Here is an 11,161-nt window from a genome sequence, read left to right as displayed (position 1 = left end):
TATTCATGTGTAATACTTCCGTGGTTTGATCTAAGATTAAATTCCATTCATGGAAATTGCTTTGCCATAAATCATTTCATTGAAAGAAAAAATACAGCTATTATCCTTTATTGAAAATGCAAAACCGTCTTTAGCAAGTACGGAAACAGAAATAATGTTCTTAGACAAACTGGGTACATAGTAACAGTTATTTAAAAATAACTCAAAACAACTAGGGAGTTGGATTACATATGTTCCCTTCGAGACAGCAGCAACTTGTACTCCATTCCCGACTCGCAGGTCCACATCACCTTTTTCGAGAGGTATGATGTTCTTTAGGCTCTGCAAATGATTACACAGATGAGAACCACAACCAGTATCAAGTACCCAAGTTCCGAAACTTGCATGGTTAATCTCAATCATATGAATATAAGATGACATACCAACAGGAACGACGCGGCCTGCTTTGATGTCCTCACGGTAGACGGGACAGTTCCTCCTCCAATGTCCAGTCTTGTGACAATGGTGGCACTCAATGTCACCGCCCTTACTCTTTGCCTTGCCCTGTGACCCACTAGTCTCACCGGGCCCACTCTTACCGTTTCCTGGCTTTTTAAACTTTGGCTTACCTACAGCTAGGTCGCCATGAGCCTTGCCCTTACCTTTACCCTTGTTGGAAATCGTGAGAACATCCTGCTTCATGCTCCCACTCAATTTCATATCCTTCTCGGTCTGTACGAGAAGGGAGTGTAGCTCATGAGGACTCTTTTTCAAGTCATGCATGTAGTAGTTCGCCCTGAAAAGGGCAAAACCATCATGAAGAGAATGAAGCATTCGGTCAATGACAATGCTCTCACTGATTTTGCAATCAAGAGCCTCCAGCTTCTCGACATTCTCAATCATGTGAAGAATGTGTGGGCTAACCGGTTGACCCTTCTGGAGTTTCGCATCAAAGAAGCGACAGTTATGCTCATATGTAATGATTCTCGGTGCTTTTGAGAACTCGTTAGTGAGTGTGGTGAAAATCTTGTTCGCACCTTAGGCAATGAAGCGTCTCTGCAAATTGGTTTCCATTGCAAAGATGAGTACGTTCTTTATCGCACCCGCTTCCATAACGAAGTCACTATAAGCGAGTGACTCGTTGACTCCTGCATTGGGGCCTGGGTTTACCGGTATTGGCTCGATTAAGTACCGAGCTTACCGTCGCAATGGCAAGCATTCGTAGTCTTGCCTCCCAGTCCGCAAAGTTGGACCCGTCATTTTTCAGACGTGTGAACTGATTCATTTGGTCCATGAATATTTTCAGCCAGGACTCGCGTCCAAGTGTGGTACTAGGCATTTGGATTGCGTTATTTCCAGACATTTTTTTGTAACAGTAAAATAAACGTGTTCTACACTGCGAAAAGAAGAATAAATAATAAGCATGTGCATCGATTTTAATTTAAGTCTAATGAACTAGTGTCATAACGCGAAGACTCAAAACATGTATACAATTGACCTTCCTCAAGAATTATATAAATAATCCCAAGACTCAATTATCTGTAAATTGATAAGCTAACCTTTTAGCTAATTCTACCGTTAGAATTCTTGGTCGATAAATTTCTGTAAATTCTATCTTTAGTCCATCATAATCACGAGAAACTCTTCGGACTATGATGTTGAGGTAAACTAAGTCAACACAACTACTTACCCAACGTAGAAGGGGTCATATTATGCCTACCGACGAAGAAGGGATTCATAGTTGTTTGCCCTTATATAGACTAATCTCAATTTCCGTTTTAGAGGAAGATCCCATCAACTTTATTTTAATTCATTTTAAGTGAACTAATATCTAGCATGCGTGAATGAATAAACTAAGATGATGGCTTAATAAACATGTGACATCTGTATGTCTATGAAAACTAACATACAACCTATGTGTGTCAATTTTCATGCATTTTAGTAGTAGGTGGTTTGGTTTTAGGCGGAATATGATGCATAAACTATCATGTGAATGAAAAGCAATAGGAATGAAAACGTAAAAACAATAAAAAGTCCTAGTGTGGCATATCCTATCAAAATGAACATTAAATACAAATTTGGAATCCATCCTTGGACCCGAGAAGCTTGTCTCGATGTTCCATCTTGATCCATGTAGCGGGAGTGAGCTCCAATCTCCATCTTTAGTCTTCTTTGAAAATTACAATAAATAAATTTACATAATAAACCTATTTATTACATTCTAATTTCAAAACCCAAAAACTAAATAAAAATAAAGGAGAATCGAGATCTCATAATTACATAAAAATTATGTTTCCTTCATTACGAAAACATAATTTGACTAAGGTCACACTAAGTATTACAAATTACAACCGATTGCAAAAAAAATACGTAAATAAATTCATTCAACGATTCATTCAACAAAATGCATCAACTAAAAAAAGTAAACATGCAAGACATAATTCTTTAATTATGTAGATTAATTTTCCAAACCACCTATTTAAAAACAAATTAAGTGACAATTCCTCAATTAATCACATTAATTTCAATCTTAATTCATATTAAACTTGTAATATGAATTTAATCCATCAATATTTTAAACTGCTTTAAAATAATTAGGTATCTTAAAATTGTGAACCGTTTCACAACAATTAATCATACATTGTAAAGGTAATGTATAATTAATATTGGCCAAAACAAACAAAAAAACAAAATCCTTTTTTTTATATGTCTCGGCTAAACCAAGGAAAAACAAAACAAGCCTTTTTTTTTCGGCAATAACAGCAAAAACAAAAAAAAACAGCCCGTTTCTTATTTTGTACACGGTTTTATCTGTAAAAACCGAAACAAGACAAATTTTTTTTTTAAAAAAAAAAAAAACTGTCCTCTGTGAACAGTAACAGGAAAAAAATTCTTACTTTTCTCAGATGCTTTTCAAATCGGCATAAACAAAAACAGTCGCAAAAAAACTTTAATCGGTTTTTCAGGAAAAACCGAAAGAAAAAAAACAGATTTTTTTTTTTTTTAATAATACTGTTCATCCGTGAACAGTAACAGAAACAGAAGGAAAAAAAATTCCACGGGTAAAAAAAATTAAAACAACCCCAAAAATATTATCAATTCGGCAAAACCGATTTCCATTTACATCTCGATTTAATAAATCGAAACATCTACAAATTATCATATTATTATCTTAACTGATTAAAAAACAACAATATGAAAATCAAATGGAAATAAAACAACAACAAAAACGCAACAATCGGTTGAAAAAAAAAAATCACGGCTCAAAAAAAAATCCAGCCAATTTTTTTTTTTTTTCGCAAACTCTAATTATTGTTTACAAACAATTTTATGAAAATCATCAAAATTAAAATTCGTGGCCTTGGCTCTGATACCACTTGTGGGATTTATCTGTATGCATCCCTTTAATTTTAAGGACTATAACGAATTATAACATGATGAATTACTAGTCATAAAATAAAATGCATAAACAAGATCGTAAAGGATTAAGAAATAACCTTCGGTCCTAGCAAATTCGGCCTAAGAACAATATCGCAATGATATTCGCCTATTAGTTGCACCCAAGACGATATGAGAAATGCTCTTAACTTGTTGCTAGAATCGATCCCCAAATTTCAGTAAATTAAATTAGGGTTTATCGTTTTTGTGTTTTTGATGAGAGGCAAGCAAATGGGAAAAATGAATTAGGTTAGAATCATCTCCCTTTTCTCCCCTATAAACCGTGTATATGGAAGATTAGGGTAGATTTCTTCTTCTTCTAATTTTCGGCCCATTACCGAATTTAGGAGAATTAATTTCTCTTATTTTCGGTTATTCCAAAAATGTAAAAATGTGTTAAATATAAATTGTCATCTAGTGAGGATCGAACCCATAACCTCTTGGTTTGAGTACCCTCACTATTACCACTATGACACATTCATCTTGTTGATATTAAATATAACCGATTACATTTAATTACGAATTAACATATTAATTCGTCCAAGCTAACAATACATACATTTAATTAAATATAACTTATTATATTCAATTTACGAATTGACAGTTAATTCGTCTCAACTAATATTATTTAATCTTCATTAAATAATTGTCTCATCAACACATTGACTAAGTGTTTAGTCATATAAGGCATCAATGTGATTACATTTCCATAACCACATCTCTCAAACACATCCTATAGGTGTGACCTTTAGGGACCAGTTGATCACCGCCATCTGTATGACAATAACGTCAAACTTTCTAGCAAGCCAACCGTTATTAGGTAATCGTTAATCAACTGATTAAAATACGAAGTATACCCTTGTGAACCTGTAAGAGATTTACAAATGTTATCACACTAATTTGTGGAGGACACAAGCTCCAACAGTAAGTCCTTATGGGGCAATTGGAAGATATTGGCAAAATCCGCTAAGTCCATTTTATGGTCCTCATTAAATAATCGGAAAGTCACAAAAAGCACAAAACCGGGTTTTCTAGACCTATGAAACTCGAAAGAGCTTAAGAACTCAAGGGTGAGCTCGGGAAAGGTCTTATAATCCATTGTATACCAATGTTTCATACCAAGATTCTTAAACAATGCTTTAACATTTTTCTCAATTCCAATATTGTTTAAAGAAGCTTGGTTGATAAATTTGGTTGGTTTCATACCTTTGTTCCTTAAGATGACCCAATTGTTGTATTGATCTTGTGAATTGAAGATCACTCCCGGAAAATCCGGGTCTTGCTACTCCGGGACTTCTTCCATTTGCACATCCTCCGCAGCATGGGAGGATTCCGCTTCACCTCTTCTTCTTTTAGAAGCACCTTTGGTAGGAGGTCTTCTTGGTGCCATTTTTTTGAAATTTAAGACAAAAATTCATCTTAAGGCAAACCAAAATTCATCCAAATAGACATAATAGAACGAATTAGTGAACTAATTCATACTACAAACATGAATAAAGCATTCTACAATCAATTTCTAGCACTAAGAAGCACAAAATCGAATTCCCCCAAATTGAGTTAGGGTTTGCATAATTCAATTTAATTGATTGAAATTGTAACGCCCCGTAAATTTCGGACCGTTAATATGTTTCGAAAATAATTAATTAATCAAGTAAAATTTGACAATAATGTATTTAAAGTAAAAATAATTCAAAGAAATATAATTTTATTATATTTTGAAGAAAAGTATTTATTTTGATAGTTTGGAAATGTTTAAAAATAGTTTAAACCGTGTAAAATCTTTTATTTCGAAAAAAGGGCGTATCGGGGGGGAAATGACAATTCGTTTGAACGTTGGGTAAACGAATTTGGAAATGGGTCGAATGAATACTCAATTTTATTGTAATCTCGTGTTTAAAGACTTTGGACTTGACGGAATTTGCATTTGACTTACGGATTTAATTATTTTTGAAACGAGTCAAAACCGACTCGTTAAAAATCCCGACTAAAAATCCCGCACGTACTTTTTCTCCTTTCTTTTCCTCTTACACGGCACACCCCTTTTCTTTTCTTTCTTTTTTTCTGATTTTGTTCCATCATCATCATCAACATCTCACAAATTCAACCCAAAACACCATTTATATAAAATCAAGCCTAAAATTGCCATAAAATCTTCGTTTCTTGTCCGTTTTTCGCGAAATTTACCTTTCCGGAATCCCCTCGTCACGATCTACAACTTAGTATGTTCTAATTTCAATTTTCATTAAGTTCTTTTAAGACCAAATTTCGGTGATTTCGGTTTTGTGCTTAATTTTTGTGTTTTTTATTGTTAAATTAGGTGAAGGATTGGAAGACGAGTTCGGGGACTCGTATATTGTAGAGGATAGCGGTTAGTTGTGGTTAGGGTTTCGGTTTTGAGAACTAATTGCTCATTTTCTAGCTTAAGGTAACATATTTCGAGCTACTCGACGAATTATCGTCACATGTTTTTGATTTTTGTATGTTTGGTGAATTTTTGTTTGGGTAGTAATTTTTCACATGTTAAACTTAGTTGCATGCAAGCTTAATTTGTGCCTTTTGGTAGTTTAAATTATCAAAATTGAATTGGGGACGATTAATTAATTTTCAGACGGTCTTATAATGTATAAAAATGAAAAAAAAGAGAAGAAATGGTGCGGCGGCGTGGGCAAAGCAGCAGCAAAGCCCACGGCAGCCGGCCGGTCTTGGGGTTGGCCCGGTCGGTCCGTTGCTTGTTTCGCGGTTTTCCATGCTTTGTCCGTCATTTTAAGTTCATCATGGATATAGTTAGAATGAGTATACATGGTTAAATTTGTTAAGAGAATCATAAAAGTTATGCTAATGGTAGAAAAATTATGTTATATTGACAATTATCACATGTTAGGATAATTTACAAAATGAAATGGTAATTAATAGGCTCAAAATGAATTTTATAGCTATAATTGAAATGTTTTGTTGAGTGTCAAAACCGAGCCTTAGTCCCTTTGATCGATGCGATGTCGATTAATTGAGTGATTGGTCACCGCAATTTGACCCGCACTGCCGCAGGCTGGGGTTGCGGGTAAAAATTCGGTTGAATGAATTAGATAATCGGCCTTTTTCTTGTTTTAGGCCATTTATTATATCTCTATTTCACATGTGTAATTAGTTGAATTTAAATAGTTTCTTATTTAGTTAGTTGAGTTTAAATAGCTTCTTATTTTGTAGTAATGACCCTAGTTTCCCCTAAAGCCTTTTATATTGTTATAATTGCTAGGATTGGAAATTGGTATTGAATTCTTATTGAGGAACTGTTGGGATTGTATCTTTGTAAATAGACATTTATATAGCTTTCACATGATAGAATATTAGAATTTATGTTGGTAAGTAGGACTTTTTGCCCTCTTAAGGTTAAGTGGGTGTCTTACTTGACTTATGTGGTGAGTTTTGGGTGGTGTGGGCTAAAATATTCAAGCTGGGACTAGCTGTGACTAGGTCCTAGGTGAGTATTTCGGCCTTCATCATAGATAGGTCTTTATAGTCTCTGACGAGTACATGTTCACTGCTTGATAGCCTTTGTGTTCCTGACTAGTGGATGTTTATCCAAGTTGGGGCATGACCTCAGTGCGATTTTGATAGTATGGGGTCACTTAAGTACTAGCCGACCCTTCGGTGGTGTCCTTAGGGTACTCACTTCACTTTGTTTTAAAAAAGTTGTGAGTCTTGGGTGCGGTGGTGTGTATCCGCATGTCTAGGTCTCTTGTGATTTTAGGCTAGGGTTGTGTTGTCTCTTGGCCATGTTTTCTTAATAGTCGGCCGAGCCAAGATACCGGTTCGATTACCTTCCCTACCTCGTGGTATAGACTTGAGTTACAAAGTGACTATTGACGGTGCTAAGAACTTATGCCTGTCTTTGATATATTGCCCTTTCTTGTTTGATGATTCTATGAATCATAGAAGGTGAGATGCAAGCCAGCTATGGTTGATAGAGTTTGGATTACAATTTGTTATATGATTCACATGATAGTTAGTTGGGTCAGTTTAGGGGTCATTTGTTAGAATACATGATAAATAAATGGTTTATCAAATTGTTTACATGTTACACTACATGTTACATTAATTTTGACGATCCGTGGTCGGGAGGACTCGAAGTTACTCCCCCTTTGAATTGTGGCTTTCGTGTTTGTATAAAAAGCGATTGAGGTTGTTGATGCTTTGTTTGGGGTCACAGACGGCTAGTGAGCAAGGAACCTTGGACCTAGTTTTGGCTATTTTATTAGTAAACCTTTTACACTTTTGGTTTGTATATAATTTGAAGGGACATATGTCTCCCTTTCTATTTTTGGGTTGTATCTTTATATTTCTGCGTCTTAAGCTATGTATGTAAATTAGTTTATCGGTTGTTGCGGGGTTTCGACACTCTTCTTGAGTTGGAATTGGTTGTGAATGGTTTAGTTAGAAAATTTTTGAAATTGCGAGGTTTTGGATTAGTTGAACCATTTACAAACATATCCTACCAGTTTTTCTGTAGAAATTATGCATTTAAGTAATTAGATAACGCTAAATATCAAGGGTGTCACGAGTTGGTATCGAGCCTATTGCTCCCGATGCACGTTTGTGCACCCCACTTAGAAATCACTTGACCTTAAAATAATAAACTTGAGAGAAGGGTAGGATGGGTAAAATTAGGATTTTATGTGGTAGTCTGTTTGTGATTGCTAATTGTTAGGTTTGTTGATTGTTAGTTATTAGTTTTGGTGCCACTAAAGGTTGGTTATGCCAAATGTAGAATGCTTCCACTTTCTTGATATTTCTTTTCGTATTCAGTGTATCTTACCTTAATCTTCCATTTTCGTTGGTAATTCGTCTTTCAAATTCCTCTTATCTTGCCTAGGTAACTACCTTTCAATTCTTTCTTCCGTTTCATCTTAGGTTCGTCTTCTTCTTATAATAAAGTCCATGTGGACACTTTCCTTTTATACCGCAGGATAGTTCCCTTGTCCAAGAGAACCCAGTTTTGAGAGAATGTAACTTTGGAGGGCGTGAACGAGTTGAGAAATTGATTGGTTAAGGTTTGAGTGGTATAGGAGAATATAACTTGGGATCCTTTGGTTAATCTTGTTAGTTGTGCTTAATGTGAGAGTTTAGTGAGTTGAGAAAATACCTTGGGATTTATGTCTATAGAGAGCTTGTTTGTTATAGATGATTCAGTATGGGTACTAACTTAGAACATAGGATGGAATGAACCTAAGCTACTCCATTTGAGAGTCTCGATATTTCTTGTGGAGAATTAAAGATATGATAGTTAGCCCTAATCCTTGTGGGCCTTGAAAGGAATACAATAGGACATTGATGTTGATTAATGGATTGGTATTGTATTTCGGAATTAGTTAGTTTGTTAAACCTTTTAAGTTGATCAAATCTAGTATAGAGTAGCCCTTGTTGACCTTATAAAACATATCTGAATTTGGGAATTTTGGTGGAATGTTGTTCGATATAGTTCGTGAGTTCAAGGATGTGATTCCAATTTATGGTATCGGAAACTAGAAGCATTAAGTGGTGTGATGATGGAGTAAACAAGCCAGGGTACTTGGAGATGACATAGTAAGTGAAGTTCAATGACGAGAATTGTAAAGGAGATACTTTGGGACATGGATGGTAACAAATGAATTTGTGTGGTGAATTGATTTTGGCACTTAGAATCAATTGAGTTGAGGAATACTTACCATTGTGGAATCCTTGTTAGTCCTACGATGTAGTAGACATTTAGGGCTTTGTTGAGCACCTTAGTGAAGTAACCTTATCATATCGATCATAAGCTTTGATGAGTGTTTAGTAAGCGGTAACCCTTTCATTGTGCCGCTTCTATTCTCCTTTCCTTCTCTTTAACGATCGTTGAACCTTGTCTTTATGCTAAATTTTACGTATCTTCTTCTTTCCCGAGATATCTTCTTAACTCGAATACCTCTTATTTTTGTCAACCGTTGTCTTTACGGTCTGACTCCTTAGTTTCCTAACTTGTCAGATGCATGTACCCTTCAGAAATGTTTTACTGTTACTCTATTCCGTTATCACTCCTTACCTCCTTAGTATAGTTGGTACCCTGTTGACCATGTTTATAGAGTTTGTAAGATGTGATTTGAGGATATAGGTTTGACTAAGTAGCCGAGTTTGGGTTGGGCTTCCATAATCATTTTGGATATCAGGGTTTGATAGTGTATACGTTATCATGTGGGAAATGTTAAATGTGGGATTATTTGTTGGTTTTAGAGGGTGATATTGATTACTACTTGAAGTATGTTATGAGAGTGAGAGTAAGCTACATTGTTGGGAAGTCTTAGCACTTGTTTTGGTAACTAGAAAGGGTAATGGTATGGATGACACCAATTGTTAGGCTAAGGAACCTAATTTCAACTTATGGTTTAGAAACTCTGAGGTGATAAAGTGTTGTTACAATTATGACCTTGTACCTTGAGAATTTAATGGTAAGTAAGTTTAGGATATCAAATTTGAAAGAATACTCCTTGGGGATGTTGATGACCAGAATGGTTTGGTGATGTGATTTGGCATTGTAGTTGACTCTTGAGAGTTCTTGAGTTTAGAGAGACTTAGTGTTGAGAAGAATTTGTTAATCCTATAGTTTTATAGACTTTGAGGTCGCATTGAGTGCTTGACATGATGAGACAATGTTGGAGTGGGTGTAGTTCGCTTTTGAGAATCCTTAATAAGTAAAAGGATAGAGAAACTTGAGATCCTATTGATTTTTCATAATTTGAGGTTGGTATGTTACTACCTTGTTTTGAAATGAGAACCTTGTGGAATTTTTGAGGAACCTTCTCTTGGAGTTTAGAGCATGGTATTGGGACTCTTGATTGAAGGTTTACTTTTTGAGGAACCCATAGTTGACACTAGTGGGATACAAATACAGCTTTGTTGGAAGTCTTGACCTTAGGCTTGTGAAAGTTGTTTCGGGATGTTTGAGAATTCGGAGCGTTGAGATCACACTTATAGTGAAATATCTTGTTCCAGGGAATATGTTAGGAAGAAGTAACATAAGCGATTGAGGAGACTCTTGGGAGTGATGTTGTTATTGGAGATATGAGTGTCTGGCGTTTCCTTGGTGTCTAATCTCCCTTCTTCCTTGATCATGAGCGTTACCACTCATATCTCTCTTCCTTACATCATCATACTCCTCTCGTAAGTTTGATGTTGGTAACCTATGAAACTCTATCTTTGACATCCTTGTAATTATGACTTCAATTCTTACCCCATAAAATTCATCATAGCTTTTTTTGATTAGTTAAGCTTGAATCCTTTTAGCATACCTGCTCCTATGAGGTCTAAGTTACTTTTCACTTTGGGAATTTCTAAATATTTCAAGCTACCAGTTTCGATTCATTCTTGAAAGTTTATGTCACTTCTGCAAACCTAACCTATTTTTAAGGATTTGAAAATGAAATTTTGATTTATTTCCGTAAGGTATTCCTTTTTCTTACTTTTGTTCCGAGTTTCTAAGCCTTGTATAATCATATTTAGTAAAGATAGTATTCTTACTATAGAATTTTAAACTAAAAGGTTGAAAAGGCTTTTATGATTTTCAATGGTTTTAACATTAGTGAATGTTAAATCTCGTTGTTGGAGACGTCCCAATAATGGATTTTCTCATTTATTGGTGTAGAAATATTTTTATATCTTGATATGAATATGGATGTTCTTGTCTGATCAACAAGAGTATCACCGTTTCATTGAAAAGATACCTATACTTTCT

The 11,161-nt window shown here is 35.2% G+C and overlaps 1 long non-coding RNA gene across 1 annotated transcript; it reads left to right on the top strand.

The window, feature by feature from the left end:
• Positions 1-5,248: 5,248 nt before the first annotated feature.
• LOC141608943 (uncharacterized) lies at positions 5,249-7,751 on the top strand. The gene is made up of 3 exons (XR_012527077.1): positions 5,249-5,636; positions 5,735-5,842; positions 7,597-7,751. It is a non-coding gene; the product is annotated as an uncharacterized LOC141608943 (long non-coding RNA).
• Positions 7,752-11,161: the final 3,410 nt, after the last annotated feature.

Source organism: Silene latifolia, chromosome 10, assembly GCF_048544455.1.
Source record: "Silene latifolia isolate original U9 population chromosome 10, ASM4854445v1, whole genome shotgun sequence".
Classification (NCBI taxonomy): Eukaryota; Viridiplantae; Streptophyta; class Magnoliopsida; order Caryophyllales; family Caryophyllaceae; genus Silene; species Silene latifolia.
Note: the sequence above shows the minus strand (reverse complement) of the source record. Positions and strands in the feature narration are given on the sequence as shown.